At 39.9% G+C, this 21,539-nt stretch overlaps 2 protein-coding genes across 2 annotated transcripts in view; both read right to left on the bottom strand.

The window, feature by feature from the left end:
* dclre1c (DNA cross-link repair 1C, PSO2 homolog) overlaps positions 1–21,539 on the bottom strand; it is a 476,875-nt gene that overhangs the window by 175,974 nt on the left and 279,362 nt on the right. The window lies entirely within an intron of this gene.
* The window catches only part of trhde.1 (thyrotropin releasing hormone degrading enzyme, tandem duplicate 1), a gene marked incomplete at both ends in the record, with an annotated part of 192,973 nt that overhangs the window by 66,945 nt on the left and 104,489 nt on the right, over positions 1–21,539 (bottom strand). The window lies entirely within an intron of this gene.

Raw genomic sequence — 21,539 nt, 5'->3', positions numbered from 1 at the left:
CAGGTCTTAGAAAAAGAAGCTCGACGGCAGCTGGGCCGTTTTGAAGCTTGGATACGACACCAGTTGGATCCAGAATGAAAAACATGTTGCATCTGGACCATGAGAAGATGTGGTAAGAGCTTGGAGCCGAGACTCTGGACCGAGAGCCAGCTTGTTGAGTTGTGGACTCTTGTGTTGAGAGCCATCCAGGTTAGAGAATAAAAGCTTTTCTGAAGAGCTTTACACCAACTGGATTATAAAGTAGGATCGCAGCCAATCGGGGATCTGGCTTTAGACGATTGGTGCATACCGTAGTTCTGGACAATGTGAAGAACCTCAGGTGGTAACCAGGCTGTAGAGTCCTGGAGCTACAAACCTCACAGTATCTGGACCAGGGTCAAAGACCAGTTCTCCAGAGGTCTAGACCAGGTGCATCCACCATAAGAGGCTTGATGAGGAGTTCAAGGCCAAGTAGCATGAAACACCTCATGGGCCAAAGTAAGGAGCAACATGGCTGAGTTTCCCTTTTACTGCTGCAAATGCCTCAATTTCCCTGAACCTTTCTGCTACAATCTCTTGTCTTAGGGTCGGTTTCGACCCGAGTCTTAAATCAGCTGTAAAACACAGTAAAAACAATTATTACATTTGTTTATTATCTCTTGGTTACGTTGTTAGACTTGAAAATGAAATGAAAAGGTTGGTTTTGCATTTATGATTTCAGTTTTAACTCTCATTATTCTCATTATAATCGGGCCATAACTAACCCCAACAACACAAATGTCATAATTTTAACAATAGCATTATAGAGTTTTGTGCGATTCTTAAAAATCTTTTTATTTTGATTAAATATAGGTTCCTGACAAAGTCAAAAAGCCTTGATGCAATAAACAAATTTATGTGGTACTTTTAGGCATTAAAAACCTAAAAACGGGTCAGTGGCGACCATAACACAAAGAAACTTGTTAACCTCCATACAACACCATGAAGTAACTATGGAAATATTAGACCTTAAAGGAGAACAATGCAAGTCTGGTGTCTCCTCCTCTGTGTCTCTAACCCTCCTCTCCTCCATGTGCATTTGTTTCCAACAAAACCGGTGAGAAATCAATCCATGGAGCGGTGGATAAGGTTATTTATCATCTACCATGTTACCATGTGTATATCTGTGTAGTCTTATCTGTCATCAACAAGAGATTACGGGTTACGGGGCGCGTTAAAGAGCCTCCATTCTCCCTGGAACTAGTTACAAGTTATTGATTCAACCAGCACTAGGACTCTGGAGCTGGTTAATTAAGGTAAAAATCCTGCATCGTTCCTCTTTCAGGTTGATATTAAAGTAGAAAGCTTCATGTTGTTGCACCTGGCCCGTCCTTCCTGTCGCTCTGCAGCTCTAGATTGATTCGCCGTCTGATTTTTCTCTGCAGAAAACATCAACAAATCAATGGAAAACAACGTTCGACACTCCAACAGAGGTCAAACCTAATTACAGAGAGGAAACCAGCCAAATATCCTATTACCATATCAGTCACTGATAACGCTGATGAAAATGTAAATCAGTCCGAGGAGCGAGTTCAAACGCTGGGAGGAAACTCCAACATGTGAGTGGAGCTCCAGCTCAACGTGTTTATTCTCCACTTCTGGTTTTACTGGTGGCGTTTTGTATTATTTTTAATTACGTGATTTGATTTTCTTTCTTCCTCGATCGTTGCGGTCCAGAAATGTTTTGTTTTTTAAATGCGAAACGCTGTAAGAAATGAATTCTTATTACTATTATTATGATTCTGCTTGTTGCTAGATCAGTTGTTAGAAATTCATGAGGCAAACTTCATTATTATTTAATTTTTTAAGTTTTGTTCCAGTTGTTAACAAAAATAATTAAACTATTTGCATGGATAACTGAGTTTTATGTGACTGACCACAGAGGATTATTCTTATTATGGTCTGTAGCCTTCAGAAACCAGAGGGGGAGGGGCACAAAGTTAGAGATGAGACACAAAGACAGATTTGAGCAGAGAGACAGTTTGTCAGAGAGACAGCGAGTGTGTTTCAGCTCCATGACTCTGATCATCTCTCTTTATATTCTTGTTTTCCTGACAGTCCTGCCACACTCCCATTACTCACTAAGTGTGTGTGTGTGTGTGTGTGTGTGTGTCTGTCTGTGTGTGTGTGTGTGTGTGTCGGTGTGTGTGTGTGTGTGTAAGACGTTTAAATTGCTATATAAAGCCAGCTGGCAAAACCAATCTGTCACATCCACAAAACCTTTGATTTACAACAACAAAACAACACAGTTCAGTGAACGTTTGTGTGCACGTGTCTCTGTGTGTGTTTGTGTGTGTGTGTGTGTTTTTTGATGTGTTCTGTCAATTAAAAAGAAACAAAAGCACAAAACGAATCAGAGCAAGACGGTTCAGCCTGAGGAGAAACAGAAACCAGCTCTGATGAGCTCAGGTGAGACTGAACGTTAGAAACCTTCATCACTGTCAGGACTCTTTTTATTTAATAAAACACAACAACAACTCTCCCCAACATAAACATATAAACAACATGAATTAATTATAGTTTACTTTAAATAAAATATGACAAAAGTGCATTGGAGGGGTTGAACTATATGTAAACTAGGACTAGAATGTATTTCTATTATTGTTGACAAAGCCTGCGTAAAACAGCTGGAGTGCTGTCAGGGACTATTTTCAGCAGTGGATGAATACATATCTGGCACACTACTTGATGTATAAATATACCCAGTTAGTTTTAAATTCAAAGCTTCCTAGAAATTGTTAATTTAATTTATTCTATCCTTTAATTTATCCTTTCCTAAAACAGCCTTCAACTGTTGTTGTTATGGAAGGACTATTTTCAGCAGTGGATGAATACATTTTTTGGTGCTCTAGTTAGTGCTCAGTGAGGCAGAGCAATATATAAATAAATCCATATTTTGTTTTTCTACTTTACTGCAACCTTGAAATAATTGATTGGATTTAAATATTTCAAAATGTCTTAAAACAGCTGGAGGCTGCTGTTGTTGGGGACTATTTTCAGTAGTGGATGAATACATATTTGGCGCCTTAGTTAGCATTCATGGAAGCAGAGCAGTATATATAATATATGAATACACCTAGTTTTACAGATTCCTAGAAATCACTGATTTAAGTTAGATATCTGAAAATAAAAGTAAAACTATTGTTTTTGCAGGGACTATTTTCAGTAGTGGATGAATACGCATTTGTTGCTGTAGTTAGATCCGGACTCTATTGTATATAAATGCATCCAGTTAGCTTTAGTTTACATCTTGCTTGAAATAATTGATTGATTTTCTTTTAATATTTAACAATGTGCTGAAACCTTGGGGAACTATTTTCAGCCGTGGATGAACACACACGCGTTCAGTGCATTAGTGCGTATTTGGGGCAGCAGGAAGGAGTGTGTGGGACGGAGTTAAAATAGACTATAGTGTGTGTGTGTGTGTGTGTGTGTGTGTGCGTGTGTGCGTGTGTGTGTGTGTGTGTGTGTGTGTGTGTGTGTGTGTGTGTGTGTGTGTGTGTGTGTGTGTGTTGGTGGTGATGTAGGAACATGTCACACATTGCAACAGTGCAGCTCACTGATGTTTTTTTTTTTGAGTAGTTTTTGAAACAGTGCAGCGCTGCGGCTCAGGGGTTTGACTTCCTTTATGACGTTTAAAGACCAAGAAAAACACAGAGCACTAAAGCAGGGACATGTGATAATATTATGACACTATATTACACATATAACATACTTTATATGACAAAATATCCACTATTTGTGTCTCATGATTTGTTAAGAACTAAACTGAAACAACCTCAGACTCTGTTGATGTTTAATTTGCTTTTGTTTTGATATTCACAACGTTACGAATTGTAACGTACAGTGTTTCATCCACAGTTCACACACACTCAACTGGATTATAAGTGAAGTATCTGTGTGTTTGTGCTTCATTGTATCTGTGTTGTAATGTGTGTGTGTGTGTGTGTGTACGTGTTTTCCTATCGTTGTGGGGACCGTGACGAATCAGAGACGTTATACGGAGCGAGGACGTTTCGAGTCGGTTGTTGTCACGACTTCAAAGGACAGTTTGAGTTTCAAGGTCCCGGTGAGAGCCAGGTGCAGGTGAGAGGTGGGGGTCGTGCGGTTGTCATGGTGACAGTTAAGGGTAATGGGCTTGGGAATGCATTATGTTAATGAGCGTCCTCACAAAGAGACAAGTACAAGAATGTGTGTGTTTGTGTGTTTGTGTCACTGCCTACTGTGCATTGGCTGCAGGAGTGTGTTCAGCCTCATTAATATGCCTCACACACACACATAAAAACACACAAACACACACACACGCGTATAAACAGACACACACTCAGGGTGTTAGATGTTTGTTTATGGTCTGTTAATTAGCTTCGGACATGAGCAGGAGGCAGCACAACACAACACACACACACACACAAACACAAACACACAAAGCTATATATAACTGTATTCTTCTCACATATTATTATTGATTAAACAGTCTCGTCCTTCAGCCGTGCAGCAGCTCAGGAGCCTGTACATGTTTGTGTTCAGAGAATATTTCCACCCAAACTTCAGACAACTCAAAGTTTCACAACTTTTATTTTAAGTAGGGATATCACCATTACTTGTTTTCACAATCAATCGTGGTACTAAACGCCACAATTAATTAAATCGTAAAGATTCCTAAATTCCGTCACTTACCAAAAAAGATTATGTCGGAATATCGGCAGATATGCGCCAAAGTAAAGCTAAATGCTCAGATACTGGTCCATTTTACTAATGTAACATTGAATTGGTAGGAATTTAAATGTTTGTGTCATTTGTATTAATAAAAAAAAAAAAAAAAAAAAGATACTTAATGACAATTTATGGCCTGAATATTTCAAACATTTCCCCCGAGGGATTGATAATTGGTAATAGATACTTGAAATATTTTGTGTTAACAATGCATAATGTAATTATTTTTTTGACTATATTTGATTTTACACATTCATAGTGTAGTGAAATTAATTAATGCATAATCGTGATAATCGTAATACCGTGATTATTTATCTGACAATAATCGTTCGTAAGAAAATGTATAATCGTGACATCCCTAATTTTAAGTTTTAGCTTTTAAACGGCAGCAGTGTGTGTGTTATTTAGTGACACCTAGAGGTGAGGGCTCAAACTGCAGCCAGCTGAATACATACAGTGACGTACAAAATGCCCTAAGTGGAACAATAACTGGTTTGTCTGGTTTTTCGTCTCCTGCAGAAACACAGCGACTACTTCCTATTTAGATATGAGATGTTAATTCTAAACTAGGGTCAACACTGTGTTTTTTAATACACTAATGGCAACTAAATTATGAATATTCTCCCAAATCCTACGAACCTTTATGAATTAAACATTATTGAAAGACTTTACAATAACGACACACTATTGAGCATTAATTCATTACTTATAAATGCTTCTTTCCACTGTGATACTAATTTGCATGTACACTTACGGATGTTAATTAATAAGCTCTTCCTAACGCTGTAATAAAACATCTATGAACACATTTACAATTAACACATTTCATGCAAGTTAAGCATCAGTGTTGATCTAAATAGTCACTTATTACAGAATAATTACAGACCAATTAGTGTCAACGCAGGAAGGTTGATTCATAAAAGATGAACGAAGGATTGAATCATGTTTATCAGTGTGTAGTTGTAGTGTTACCAACATCTCTACCAAGGTGTGAGGTTTGTGTTAAATATTGTACACAGTCTCTTATAAATAAAATAAATTGAATGGTGCAACCAGCTCATCAGTTTTCAGCATCATCTTGCAGCAGAGTTGTGTGATACACAGGTCCACTTGTTTACACTTCTTTACTTTGCTATAAATCACCTCCTCTGTTTTCAGTCCGTGTTGCCAGATCAGATTAACAGGTTTCAGACCAATCCAATAAATAAAAAACAGCCCAAATCATGACGTTTCCAGACAGGTCACGTAAAACCATAAATCATTACTCAACACATGGAATAGAAAACACGTCATAAGCATCTAAAGCTTTATATCTGCATCATAGAACCACAGGTAAAATGGTAGATAAATAGGCCATCACAAGTTTAAACCCACAAGGAGTGAAGTTAGACAATAAAAATCCAACTAAACTGAACCAAACCAAGACTGGAGATTTACATGTACCTATTCCCGAACACACATCGTTATGGCCAAAATGATTTACCGCCATTATTTACAGAGGTAGATCATGCTGTTATCTGTGGTATATATATATACACACATATAAACACATTCAAAGAAATCCAAGCAGCTGGAGTCTGTCAGTATAGAAAGTAATGAGTAAGGACTTTTACTTATATTTTTTACTGTTTTAGCTGTTCTGTCTCCCTTTCTGTTTTACTTCTTTTTTATATCTGTTTTAATTCTTTCTCTTGTCTGTTTTTAAATAATGTTTGCTTTTTATGTTCTTATTTTGCTAATATGGAAAGCACCTTGAGTTGTCTTGTTGCGGAAATGTGCTATACGAATAAACTTGCATTGCCTTGCCTTTTACTTGAGCATATTTTTTCACAAGATACTTTTGTAAGTATTAATGTGAGCTACTTTTACTTGCTCAAGTGATTTTCTTATGGGTGACTTTAACTTTTACCAAAGTCATTTTCAGTTATGATATTTGTACTTTTACTTGGTTATTTTTTTCACGTACTTCATACACCTCTGCTAAAAAAAAGCAAAGCACAGTGGATGTAACAGCTGAAATATCATAAATATCGGAAATGGATAATATAACTTTATAACAAAAAAAAAGTTGACAAATGCAGCCCAAATTGCATCTACCCGCCCAATGCAATTTCTACCTGCCTGATGTAATCAAAAGAAGCGAAAGAAAGGAGGTGTTTACGCGTCTGTGGAGATGATGAACCATCCATTATCCTCCACCATTTATAAAGCTCTGTTCATTTTTTTCCCCCCATGAAATCAATGGGTGCTTGCATATTCCCTGACGCAACCTCGACCTCATTCATATATTGTGTACAAGTCAGAAAAGAAACCGTGATAATAAACAAGTTTTAAAAAACTTTTTCAGACTTTTCGGATCAACAACAGCATCACAAGTGAGAGTCGGTAGGAGGAGGAGGAGGAGGAAGGCCGGCGCTGGGAAACAGCTGCAGATGGAAGAAATAAATCTGTGACTCCAGACTGAGCTGATGGAGGAGGAGGAGGAGGAGGAGGAGGAGGAGGTGGAGGAAGGGGAGGAGGGCTGAGAGTGTTAACGTGAGTCAAATGTAAAAGTATGAAATAAAAAAGAAAGAGAGAGAAAGAGAAATAGAGAGAGGGCGAAGGGAAAAGAGAAAGAGAGACAGGTGGAGAGAGAGAGAGCAGTGGGATGATTTATGGCTCCTTGTATTCTAATGAACTCTATGCAAACATGGTCTGCAGTAATAAATTATCTACTTTGAACCAAAACACTGCGGTGGAAAATATACACCCTGACAGCTTCAACACACACACACACAAACACCGATATACTATGTGTGTGTATACTTCTGCATTTCTGTTCTAGTGAGGACCTACTGTACATTTTAACAGCGACCTCTGTTTTTGTTGCACCACATCTGTTGCTACTCGCCCATAAGCAGTTGTGACACATTGTGAATAAAATGTTTTATTTTCATACATTTTAATCAAAAATGTTCTCAAACTACTTGGCATCATGAGCCATGCACGTTCAGATCTGCAGAAAAAAAGAAAAGTGTAAATTTCTGCATTATGAAGTGGAGCTGCTCGATTTTTCAGAGTAGCAGGTTTGTTAAGATGAGACGGGAGCATGAAGCATGGAAGCTGTCACTGCTAAACGCTTTTGTCACAGCGAAGAGAACAGGAAGTCACAGATCCAGGTGGAGAGGTAGGAATATGTGAGTCAGAACCGGCGCTGAGCATCTCTGTTGAACAAAGACACAGCAGCTGGGAAAGGGGACAGGTCGGTGCTGAAGATCTGAGACGGGCGCTCCCTGCAGAACTTCAGTGAAGTGGTGCCGAGATAAAAAACCTTCTACCTGCTCACTTGACTCTGTATTTACCACGTCTTTTGAATCTGTTACCAGCCTTGTCGCCGGAACGATCAAGTGTTGTTAACCATAAACTTTCTCTGATACCTAACAGACTGACACGGTAAGACCTTAGAAAAGCCGCTATGTTATTGAGGCTTGTCAGTGAAGTTAAATAAACCTTCAGTCCTGGTTCTTCTAGATCTCGGTGCAGCCTTTCATGCCATTAATCAAGTTTGTCTCTTGGGAGGGTTTGTAATATGGGTCAGAGGCGTCCGATTAGCAATTAAATCAACATAGGTTTAGGCGTCCCACAAGGCTCTATTTTAGGTCCCGTGTTTTTTTTTTTAAACTTCAAATACTTTACACAGGAACAAAACAGTCAGTTTTATTGCTATGCTCAACTTTACATTTCTGTATCCCTCTATTATTCCTGTATTGACATGCTGTAGAAATCTGTTTCTAAAACAGAAAGTGGCCCAAAACTTTGGTCCAAAACTTTGTCACAAAAACCCTTGAAACATTAGAAACGAAAGTAAATTTTTGATTGATGGTGAGAAACTTTTGATTAGATAGATAGATAGATAGATATAACTTTATTCACCCTGAAGGAAATTCTTCTGCCAGGATGCTCCAAAGGGAAAAGTGCAAGGAAGATAAATCAGATACAAAGAGAAGTATATGATAAAATATATCCTACAATGTTTAAAACAATATATACGCTACAAGTGCAAAGGGAGCAACCTAGACATCGGTTAAATACTGTGCTACATAATTTGAGTGCAATACATACATTAAAAATGATATAATACTAATGCAAAAGAGCCAAAACGTGCTTGGACATATTATTGTTTATGTCCCCCTCTTAGCAAAGGGAGAGGAGGTATAATGGTTTTAAGATTTGCTGTCCACAATCTATGTCCAGATGTCCAGATGACTCGGAATTGAATATAATCTGGACCAGGTCTCAGCTACCAAAGGTCGACTAATGGAAATCTATCTCATCATGGAAATGATGATGTTACTCATCTAATCTAAATTCATTGGTGAGTATCCAGTGGGGATGAGTCAGCTCAGCTCGTCTTTTCCAGACCGAGGCCTCCGGAGAGTTTCAGGGTTAAAGACTGGAGCGGTTTTGGTGAAGGTCGGATCTGCAGCTGTGGCCTCATCCTGGTCAAGATTGAGATCTAAGTGAAGGGAGTGAAGCTCGTCCACCGGGAGTCTTCACAAGTAGACAGCCATACAAATGTGTGACTGCTGTCAGCCTGCCAGAACACACACTGTGTTACTTCCTTCTGCATATGGTTGAATTAATGTGTGTGATCGAGAGAGAGAGAGATCAACAGATGAAGTGTAAATCTGTTTGCTGAATCTCGTCTGTTTTTTGTTTTTTTTTCTGTTTTAATTAACAGACAGATGACCGGAATAAATTGAGAGAGTGTCCTGATGAACACAGCCCCAAGTCTGTGTGTGTGTGTGTGTGATTACTGTCAGTCCTACACATGTCTAAGACAATGGCCACATCTGGACACACACTTTTGGACAACAACCTACGTTCTGTACATCGCAACAGCTGTTGCCGGGGAAAAAAAACACATTTACATAACTGACAAACATCTGCGAACATCTGGGCTCAAATCAAATCTAAATCTGACCTGCAAGTCACCTGTGTTACACACATCACATCATATACACGCACCTGAATGCACAGGAAGTTGTAGCTAATTAAAATTACAGGGATGGTCCACGAGCTGCTGAACAATGAAAACATGTATGTTCGTCTCTATGTCGACGACACTGGGTTTTATAAACCAACACCAGTTTGGTGTTGGTTGGGTGTTGTTTGGGTTAATAAGGTTAAATTTGAAAAAGACTCTCTTTAACCCCTATTACAGGGCTGTACGCTTAGCTTTTTCACTAGGAGGACAGGTGCTCCTAAATGAAAAAAATTAGGAGCACAGAAAGAATTTAGGAGCACTATTAAAGTTCATAAATAACACAATTTTATTATTAACACTACACGTGCACTCATACACACACAGTGCCATCATAAGGCCAACTGCTCTGTCATTCAAAACACAGAACGTCTTTGTCACACAGTGTAGGGATGCAAATTATCGATTAATTAATTAATTGTTAGTTGATAGGCCTTATTGATCGATTAACGATTAATTGATTAATTTAAGATGAACAGTCCTTATACATGGCTCTATTTGTTAGTTAGCACAATGAAAAACATGTTATTTAACCTTTAAATAATGTTGAGGGTCAAATGTGACCCATTTTTACATTTGAGAACAGTGTATGTATGCATTTATTTTAGTAAATGCGAATGAAAGGGTTGAAATCCGTACTCGCACGCGTGCTCCCTTTTCATTTTTTCTACTCGCACAATCTATTTTTAGGCGCATATGCGAGTGAAATGCTCGCACTGTACAGCCCTGCTTATTATCTTATCAATGGAACAATACGTTTCAAAAATAACCACAAAAAATTGCAGTAAAAAAAAAGTGTAAAACAGGTCTAAAGCCATTGTGTGTCGGCCCCTAGCGGCCATCGTCGGTACTGCTGCTCAGATCAACATCTGTGTTCATCTCAGTGTCTGAACTGATCTGCTGAGTTACTGCGTCTATGTTTGTGTGAGCTGACGGAGGAAAGCATCCTGTCTGTTCACGTTTCCCTCCACATCTTCTCCATCTGTTCACCTGAGCTCAACAATGACAACAACAGCAGCAGCAGCAGCAGTCTGAACCCGTCAACAACAGCGGCGTATATCCAACAAGACATCAACAGCACTTTGGATTTTATCACCAGTCTGTTGACAGAATTACGATGTGTTGTGTCTGAACCACAGTTGGTAAATAGAAAAAAAGTCAGATTTAGATTAGAAGTGGAGTGAGAGTTCGGTATCAAATTTCCTTTGTGTCGGTTTCCTGTTGTGCCTGATGGACGTCGACATAAAGAACACGACAGCAGCAGAAGAAGCTAATCCGACAGATGGTGATAGTATATTTGCACAAACATAAACTTGTATCTCTGTGCGTGGCGGAGCAAAGACTTATGATCCATCAAATACGTGATGAACTCCTACAGACTGAAGTTTGGTCCTCAGGTGGCAGGAAACCTTAAGACATTACTGATCCCCAGAGGATAAACCACAGACTTTTCACATACTAGTGCCACCTGCAGGACAATGATTTTAATGGTCAAGAGACTTTTCTTAGAACACATTCAGTGGGTTACCATGAAATGCTCTTGACTTTCATTGTCCCCAGAGGATGAAGCAGACTGGTTAACATGATCCTCTAACAGTAGGCTACTGAAGTTAAACACAAAGACGTGCAAACCCGACCGCCAAGTGGTCATTGACCTCTTGGCAAAACGGTTTGCATCGTCGCCCGTGGTGTGGGAGACCGGGGTTCGGGACTCACCTCGGGCCTGCCTATAACAACACCACACAGACAGCTGCTACACATCCACACTGGGCGCAAAGTGAGTTTTTGGCATGACGAGATTACATACAAAGTCAACGCAAAGATGCAGATACACGCAAATTTGTGCAGACAGTCCAAATGATGGGAAATATTTGCATGACGCCGTGTCACAACAGCCTATCAGCATTGAGATTCTCCTGATGCAAGACATGATAGATAGATAGATAGATAGATAGATAGATAGATAGATAGATAGATAGATAGATAGATAGATAGATAGATAGATAGATAGATAGATAGATAGATAGATAGATAGATAGATAGATTTATCTATCTATCATGTCTTGCATCAGTGACTTGCTAGATCGGTGGTTCCCAACCTTTTTTGACATCACAAATTTATGGCAATCAAGCTGCGATGAGCATTTTATTTGAACTCAATTTATATTTGAGAATCTGAAAGTATAGAATACAGTTGTTTAACATTGTGTGTTTTAATAATAATTTTAAAAAGAATAATAATAAGTTCAAAAAATATTTTTATCAGTATTTTTATTTTTTTTATCAATTACTAGATATTTCAGGCGACCCCATTTGAATTCCAGGTGACCCTACGTGGGGTCCCGACCCCAAGGTTGAAAAACACTGTGCTAGATACATTGAATATCTATTGATTTTCACACATCAAAAACTGATGTAGAGGCGCTCCGCAGCTGAAACGCAGCACCTGTAGCTGGCGTCCGGCCGAGACACCGATCCCACTAAGCAGCCTGGAACAGCGCTGGAAGTGGCTGTCATCCAGATGCTACTGCTCCTGCAGAAGGTGGTGATATTCACCGAGCTGTGAGCACCTCCAGATGATATTATAAACCTATAGACATGATGGTGTTTGGTTTTCCGACGTATCTCTGTTTGCACACGCTGGAGTAAACAAGAGTAAACACTCACAATTACCTCCGTAGCCAAACTTGCGCTAGTAAAACGAGGTGAAAGTTGCTCCCATCATTCATATCAACCACACTCACTCTGGTAACATGTTCACATCTCATGAAGCACTGTACAAAATTGTAATTTGATTTAGTTTAGCGTTAACTGGTAAATATTTAAATGCCAACACGGATCTTGAACATAGTGAATATTGTAGCTGCAAGTCGCTGTGACCTTGTAGCATGTTGACATTAGCTTGAGTGGCTGTGGACTCTTATCTGATTTGGTTTCATTCTATAACCTTTAAAATTTACCTGTTCCTGTTTTCAAAATGAAAATCATGTAAACATAATTTCACAGCTGGAAAATTATAATAAATTATAATAAATTATCATCAAATTTCAATCAGATCTGTTGGTTTTACAGAAACACAATCTTGTGTTGACTGAACGTGACCTCGACTGATCCCCGATCAAACAATAACACAGTGTTAACAGATTGTTGTCCTCACAACATGACAACACACAAACACACAGTCCACACAAACAAACAGAAACACACACATACACACACAGCTCGTGCACAACAAACAGGATTCAGAACAAAAAGTCTGTTTCTGTTTTTCCGGTTAAACTCCTTAACAACTGAACTCGATTATTGAAAGCTTCAAACAACTCACTCCATGCAGAAGCGTGCGTGTGTGTGTGTATGTGTGTATGTGTGTGTGTATGTGTGTGTGTGTGTATATGTGTGTGCGAGAGAGAGATAAATGGCTTCAGGATGAAATGGAGTGCAAAGCTGCAGACAAAACATGACTCTATCGTTTCCCTTTCTTCTGCTCTCTCTAAATTAAACAAAGAAGACGAGGAGATGCACAGAGAGACCAAGACGAGACGAGAAAAACAACAACAACAACAAAAAAAACTCCATTACTACATTTTTATGACATGTGCAATATAATATCTATGACCTAATACAGTGTAGAGCATCCCAGCCTGATGCTTAACATTGTTATTCAGTCTGTTCTTCGCTGCACACCAGCGGTAGCCTGAAGGAAACATTCATCCAGACTCAGCAGAGAGAGATGTGGGTCTGAGGCCACATCCTGAAGGAAATTAAATGAAAACGACACATTCTTCAGTCAGCCACAGGCACTGCAATATTTACACTGCAGCTTTTCATTTTCATCATCAAAACGATCCTGTGTAGCAACGAAAACCACTTCAGCTGGGGCGAGGATTTAAAGGGGCACTTCACACAAATTAGGGAAAGGAGGACATTATTCTCATTCACCTCTCGTGGTGTCGGCCCGCACCGACGGATCTGGGGTTTTTAATGTTCAGATTATAATCAGGTTTATTAACGGACTCCGGTTTGTGTTGCTTAAAGCAACAAGATAAAAAACACATATTTAAAATATAAATCAACAGCATAAAGGAGAAAAACTGCTCTGATTATTCCTGATAATCTGTCGTGTGATCGGTTTTCCCCGGTGGACTCTCAGTTATCCAGAGTAACTGATAGTGAAATATAATTTTATTTTTCATTGCTGTGGATTCTAGAAATTAAACTCCATTCAAACACTTAAGATGATGAACACAGTGTATAACAACACCTCTTCTGTCCTAATCCATCAATACCAATAATGGAAAATAAAACAATAAAGTTAGCCAGGGTTGCACTAACTGCATATCCATTACCCCTAGAAATGCATAAAACCTAAATATTGCAATAAAAAACTGGTAATGGAAAAACCTACATTTCAAAAAACCTCAAAAATCTCACAAAAACATTTTAATGCTCTCATGAGGTGGCAATATAAAAGTGTATCGCAAAAGTGTAGTGGAATGGAAAGGCAATGGAAACACAAGATCCTTTCGTCCATCTTTCAACCAAGTTCAAATTCTGGATAGAAAACCAGCAATGAGAAGGCTACAAGGGTTTAGCTATAGGCCTATATGTAATATTTTTCACGCCCTATCACCGTTTAGACAAATCTTAAGTGATTAAAGAATCATGACTATTTCTGTGTGTGTGTTTTGTGTTGCTATGTGTTGTATTTCTTCAGTTGGGGGGAATCACAGTGTCTAGAAAGCATCAGTGGCTCAGCTGACAGGGACAGCTAACGGTGGTAGCTAAGCTAACAGCGGTAGCTAAGCTAACATCAGGACGTCAGCTACAACATGAAACTACTCCAGTTAGCTCAGTCATGTTGTAACTAAGAGAAAATATTTTTTCATGGACCGTTCATTGAGTCCCTGCCAATTTATAACCATGACTAATTACAAAAATATGCACACAGAAATAGTAACGTTTGTCCAATCATTGGTTTTATAGACTTTACAAACATCTGCCACTATTGTTCTCATGCTGGTTTTCTAACCGGAAGTAGTTGTAAACAACAGTGAGTCGTGATAGAAGTCCAGGCTAACAAGCTTGCTAACTGTTTGCTAACCGCCAGCAGTGTTACAAACTTGGCGACTTTCTCTCTAAATCTGGCGACTTCCCAAACCCTCTTGGCGCCTTTTTTTTTGTCAAAAGCGACTAGCGACAAATCTAGCGACTTTTTCCGGTGCTGTTGCAAACGTTTCTGGTTTGGAGATTCGGACCTGAAAGCACGTTATCACAGCTGTTTTCAACGAGCAGCGGGCGCTAGCTGTGAGCCGGCCGCCCCTGTCCCAAAGCACTCATTGAGACAATGACATCATTTAGCGACTTCTAGCGACTTTTACGACAGCCAATAGGGACTTTCCTTACTGAGGAGTTGGCAACACTGACCGCCAGTTCTCGAGTTGCTTAACGGCCTCCAGAGAGAATACACATTAAGTCATTTACATCATTGACTTAAGTGTCTCCGTAAAACAATAAAGTGATGGACACAGAAGCAAAACAAGAAGGTTCATTTCTAACAGGATGAAGTTTTCTACGGAGCTGTTGATGCTACCGTTGGCTGGAGCAGCAGCATTGTTCTGGCTGTTTACCCCGGTTGGTCGGTCGGGCGGTGTGAGTGTAAACGTGTCAGACAGCAGGTCGGTGTGAACACGGTCGGAGCTGTTGGTGTTTAACTCGTGGTGGTCGTGGTCGAGTGTTTCCTCCTTTTGTCTCCCAGCGCTCTGCTCTGCTTCTGTCTCTCTTCATCTCTTTGTGTCTCTTTATTCTCCTTTAACACATGTCGTCTCCATTCCTTCACTTTGTTTCTTCACCTCTTTGTCTCCTACGCTCCCTCTTCTTCTTCCTCTTATTCTCTCTCTCTGCCTTTCTCATCTGTCTGTATTGTTTAGGCTCGCTCGCCCGCCCGCTCGCTCTGCCTCTGTCTTTCTCTTCACTGACTGAAACCTTTACATTTTCTTCTGCTTCATTGTGTTTGTCTGCCTGTCACGTATTAAATGTCGTACTGTAAAAACAGGATCATCTCCTCTGCTGCTGCGGCTGTTGCTGCTGTTGCCCGAGGAACTGTGCAACACACACACACACACACACACACACACACACACACACATAGACAGACACACACAAAACACACAGCTCATTAGTTTTCCAGTTGAAGCTGTTGTGACTTGTGTCACGTTTTGTCTGTTTACAACAGAATCACTTGCAACGAGAAGATTCTGCTCTTTGTCTCACTCCAGGTCGTTTGTCAGGTTTCCACCATTAACTTCACTCATTGTTTCTCTATTTAAAGAGGAATTATGCTCAAATTTGTACCTTAATTAAACAGCTTCACAGTAATTGTGATGGTTAAATGACTCGTTCCAGGGAGAATGGAGGCTCTCTGCCTTCCACCTAGCGTCTCTTGGCTGAAATCCAACCTAACGCGCCCGTAACCCATAATCTCTTGTTGATGACAGATAAGACTACACATAACATGGTAGATGATAAATAACCTTATCCACCGCTCCATGGATTGATTTCTCACCGGCTTCGTTGTTGAAAATTAATGCACATGGCGGAGAGGAGGGTTAGAGACACAGAGGAGGAGAGACCAGACGACAGTGGTTCTCAAACTTTTTTAAATCAATCCCAACCCCTAAATTGACACAAATTAGACCACGGACCCCCATTGGACAAAATTTTGAAGCAAACACCAGAAATAGGCTCCACAAATATATTTGTTCTGAGACTGAAGAACGCTACTTTTTTAGTCTTCAAATTAGGGCCAATGGCGTGAATTTTTGGAAATATTGTAGAGATATTTCTGGGGGGGAAAAGCGGTACAATTTCTTCCAAAAAATTTAAACATTTCTAGGAAAAATTCTCAAGGAAAAAAAAAAAATTATAGAAAAAAATTAAAAAAAAAAAAAAGTGAAAATAAATAAATAAAAGAAAAGTGGTTAGAAAAAAAGGAAAGAAAGAAAAGTAAAAATAGATAAATAAATAAAAAACGTGGTAAATTTTCCAGAAAAAGTTGGGGACCCCCTTGAACCCTCTAAAGGACCGTTGTGGGTCCCCGAACTCCACTTTGAGAACCACTGATCTACTATGTTACCATGTGTATATCTGTGTAGTCTTATACAACAGCTAGTTCCGACCGGTCCCAACCGAGCAATTTGATTGGACAACGAGACATTCCATAGTGCTGATATACAGTATAACAGCACTGGGACTTTTCACAGACATGATCACTCCGCTGTTCAGCAGTGGACAGGAGCTAAGTCAGAGCTACGCTCCCCATACAGGAGCTGCCCCATCTCTCTGCTGCTGCTGTTGCTGCTGCTGCTACAGTTATAAACGGACCTGAACATTAAAACCTGGACCTGACCTGGTCCGTCTAATTGGCGATAAATCTCTACTAAACCCGGCTGGGGAAAAAATCGCCGCGGGGGCAACTACGTTTTTGACGGTGATGTGTTTTGATATTAGCATTAGCTGTTGTTAGCCACGTAGCTCAGCTAACTTACTTAGCTTCAACTGTGTTTATATTGATTACATAGCAGATAAACAGATGTAATACGGTATCGATAACGTCTCTGTATGTCTTCACGCTGGTCCTGTTGCTCCGGTGCTAATCAGACACGGGCTCAGAACCAGAACCAGCACTGGAAGCAGCTCGGTGGAAAACCTAGAAGCTAGTAGCAAGCTAGTATGAAATGTTTATGTGTTGCCTGGCAACAGCCTTGTCTCCCTTCCAGTTGCGGAACTATTTCTGTTGGCGGAGCCAAATAAATGATTAAATAAACAAACAAATCATAATCTCTTGTAGTTTATTACTGTTCTAAAAATGCGCTCGTAGCACTGTTGTATAAAAGCAATATCACACTCGAGGTCGTGCTGTTGTACTGTATATCAGCACGGTGTGATTATCTGCGGCACTCGGCCTGCGGCCTCGTGCCTACGACCGAATCACAGCCGTGCTGATATTCATTAGATTCACATGACGTCACTGTGTTTCTGCGCCGCCATATTTGTGTCCGAATCAGGGCAATCTGGGCACAGATCACAGCGTCACGTTACCAGAACAAGTGGAGTAGTAGGAGCAAATCAGCAAGAGACCGAAAATTGACGTTATTTGAAAGATGCCGGGATTATATTGTGCTGTTGACTGTGATAGCAGTCGCCAAAAAAACCCCGGACTGCAGTTTTATTCCATCCCAAAAGACGTTAAGTTACAGGCGGAATAAATAGTTGACTGCAGGCAGTCTATCAGTGGCAGCGTGGGCTGTGACAAGTCTCACAAAAAGTGGGGATTCACTTTTTTTTTAATAACATGGATATATTGAATTCTGCATTTTGATTACTTTCTTATTCACTGATTCTGCATTTAGGGTCTTTTATTTCTGTATAACAAACCGTTGCTAAGTAAAACGGGCCGTTGCTAGGGACGCCGCTCTGATCAGCGGAGCAGGGCAGAAGAACTATCAAGGATTTTTACCTTGTGTTTCATTTTTACCAGCTTCAGACTAATTGTGATGTTAGAAAAATGACTTGTAGCTTGTTAGAGGGAGAGTGGAGGCTCTCTGCCTCCCTCACCGCTGCTGGAAACCAAACCTGCGATCAGAGCGGACAGAGCGGACGGGCCAGCGCAGTGTCACAGCTGTGACCAGCTGTGTCTGTGCCACCGCGAGTCCGTGACACAAACGTGTCCCGTAACCGTAGTCTCTTATGACAGACAGGACGACATAAATGCGCACATCGTAACATTTACATGATAATTCATCAATCTACTGATTGATTATCAAAAGCTCGTTGAAAACAACTACACACGAGTCGACCGGGGGGAGGGTGAGGAGCAAACAGCGGAGAAGTGACCGGACTAAGGACTTTGATCAACATTACGTCTCAAATTAATTAATTAATTCATAAACTGTAATAAGTGGGATAATATAGAGTTTGTCTGTTGTTATAGAGATATAAACCCAGACAGGATGTATGAAACCCTGTCATTTTGTCAAGAAACTGTCATTTCCATCCTGCGGTTTGCATGCTGTCATATGAGAAGACCTGTCAAATAGGACACAAATATGGCGGCGGTCCCTTCGACGTGACGTCACTGCAACCCATGAATACAGTACAACAGCACTCCCTCTCATGTGATATTGCTTAATTATCTGTCATCAACAAGAGATTACGGGTTAGCGCGTTACGTTTGTGTGGCGGTGTCGCCATGGAGACGAGAGCTGGGACACCGGGTCGGAGGCTCTGATCTTACAAGGTTGGTTTTCAGCCAAGAGACGCTCCATTCTCCCTGGAACTTGTTACTTTTTTCTAGAATTTTTTTTCCTTTTTTTTGAAATTTTTACTCCTTTTTTCCTTTTTTTTTTTGAAATTTTTACCACTTTTTTAAAATTATTTTTTACTTTTTTTTTTTTTTGAAATTTTACCACTTTTTCAAAATTTTTCTTTAAACTTTTTTTTTTTTTTTAAGAAATTTTACAGATTTTTTGTAGAATTGTTTTTGAGAAATTTTACCACTTTTCCTAGAAAATATTTTCCTTTTTTAAAATCTTTTTTTATAAAAAATTTTTTTTAGAATTCTTACCACTTTTTTTTCTAGAACATTCTTTTCTCCAGAAATTTCCCGACAATATTTCCACAAATTCACGCCATTGGTCCTAATCTGAACATATACTACAGTGACTAAAAAAAGTAATGTTCCTTCAGTCTCAGAACAAATATAGCCTACAGTATGTGTGGTGGTGCCGCAGAGACGAGAGCTGGGATACCGGGTCGGAGGCTCTGATCTTACAAGGTTGGTTTTCAGCCAAGAGACGCTCCATTCTCCCTGGAACTAGTTACTAGTCATTGATTTAACCAGAACTAGGACTCTGGAGCTGGAGACAAGGGACACATGGAGCTGAGTTAAGGTGGAAATCCTGCAGAGTTCCTTTTTAAAGTCAGAGCTTGACACCTGTCACTTCACAGCCGTGGGAGCAGGTTGTTTCAACATAAACAACATAAAACACTAATTTCGCCATTCGTGCTTCATTTTCTCCTCATCAACGTGATTGAAAGTTGCTTCGACATCCGTGCACTTGACGGAGGAAGACGAGAGCTCCAACCTGAACAGCTTCACATTCACAGGCAGGATGTCAAGAACATGAAGTGCTAGAACACACTCCAAGAGGTGCAAACACACACACAGACACACAGTTTGCTTCTGCCAAGGCTGCAGAGTCTATTCAGTTGTAGTTATTTTAATAACATGCGTTGGAGAGTCTTTAAAGTTGCCTTCAGGATCGGCAGTAAAACCGACAGCCAGCGTGGCTCTGCTGAGACGACGTGGAGCTCAGATGTTCAGGAGACAATGTGGAAAATGTTCACAAACATCTTGTTGATAAATTCATCAGTGGTTGTCGGCCTGTGGATGAACTGCAGCTCTGCTCAGAAGTTACTGAAGTAGAAAAACAAACAGAAGCAGCTTCAACGTCGACGTCGGCACAAGATCTGAGCTGAGCTCGGCTTCCTGCGGCTCGTTTTCAAACATACGTTGTTTATTGATTTGAATATTGGTCTTGTTTGTATTTCGGGACACTATAACAAGTGTTATTTATTTTGTATGTCTTTTCTTATTTTTAAAGGAATAGTTCACCAAAAAATTAAATTCATTATTGGCTCACCCTCATGCTGATGAATACTCTGGAGTAGTTTTTTATTCCTCAAAGTGCATCTGGAGACCCGGGAGGCCGGTTCCTAGTCCAACCAAAACTTTATATGAGAGTCAATAGGGCCAGACACAAAAACGTCCATCAAACTACACAAAAACCATTTAATATTCCTCCTCACTGCTCGTCCACTGCAATCCAAGTGTCCTGAAGGGATATAGTCCAGAGTTTACTGGAAACAACGTCATTTAGGACATTTTTACAGCCTAAACAGTCCTAGATTGAATTTGCCTGAACGTCAGAGCGCAATACAGGACTGTTTAGGCTGTAAAAATGTCCTAAATGACGTTGTTTCCAGTAAACTCTGGACTATATCCCTTCAGGACACTTGGATTGCAGTGGACGAGCAGTGTGGAGGAATATTAAATGGTTTTTGTGTAGTTTTATGGACGTTTTTGTGTCGGGCCATATTGACTCTCATATAAAGTTTCCGTTGGACTACGAACCGGCCTCTTGGGTCTCCAGATGCACTTTGAGGAATAAAAAACTACTCTGGAGTATTCATCAGCATGAGGATGAGTCACAAATGACTGAATTTCATTTTTTGGTGAACTATTCCTTTAATCTGAGTTGGTGAATTCAGCTTCAGGTTTAAAAAAAACCCAAAAACAAACTCAGGATCCAAACAGGAAGAGACTGAACAACATCTCCAGACTCCAGCTTCTGTTTTTGTGTTGCTGCAGTAAATTACATATTGACATATATGATTTTTTTTTTTTTTTATCAGTCTGAGACGTCGGTGGAGTGGATTAGTGGATGTTCAGGTTGAACCGGAGCGTCAGGATTTATCTCCCTGACCTCTGACCTTCTGTCCAGCGCCGCCATCAGGATTAAATGTCAGTTTGTGTTTCTGTCCACAGGACTCAGTAAATATTGTCTACTATTCGCTCACTGACACAAATCACAAATCTCTTCATTTTGTTCATATTTATCCTCCAATTCTCCTGCGTCCGATTTATTTTAAAAAGAAAAATGACTCTGGCACACTCTTTCTGGCTCTGTCCTCACTTACATACCTATTGGAGCTCGATTTTCAACAC

The sequence above is a fragment of the Trachurus trachurus genome, assembly GCF_905171665.1.
Source record: "Trachurus trachurus genome assembly, chromosome: 23".
Taxonomy (NCBI): Eukaryota; Metazoa; Chordata; class Actinopteri; order Carangiformes; family Carangidae; genus Trachurus; species Trachurus trachurus.
The sequence above is the reverse complement of the archived record's forward strand: the minus strand, read 5'-3'. Positions and strand labels throughout refer to the sequence as shown.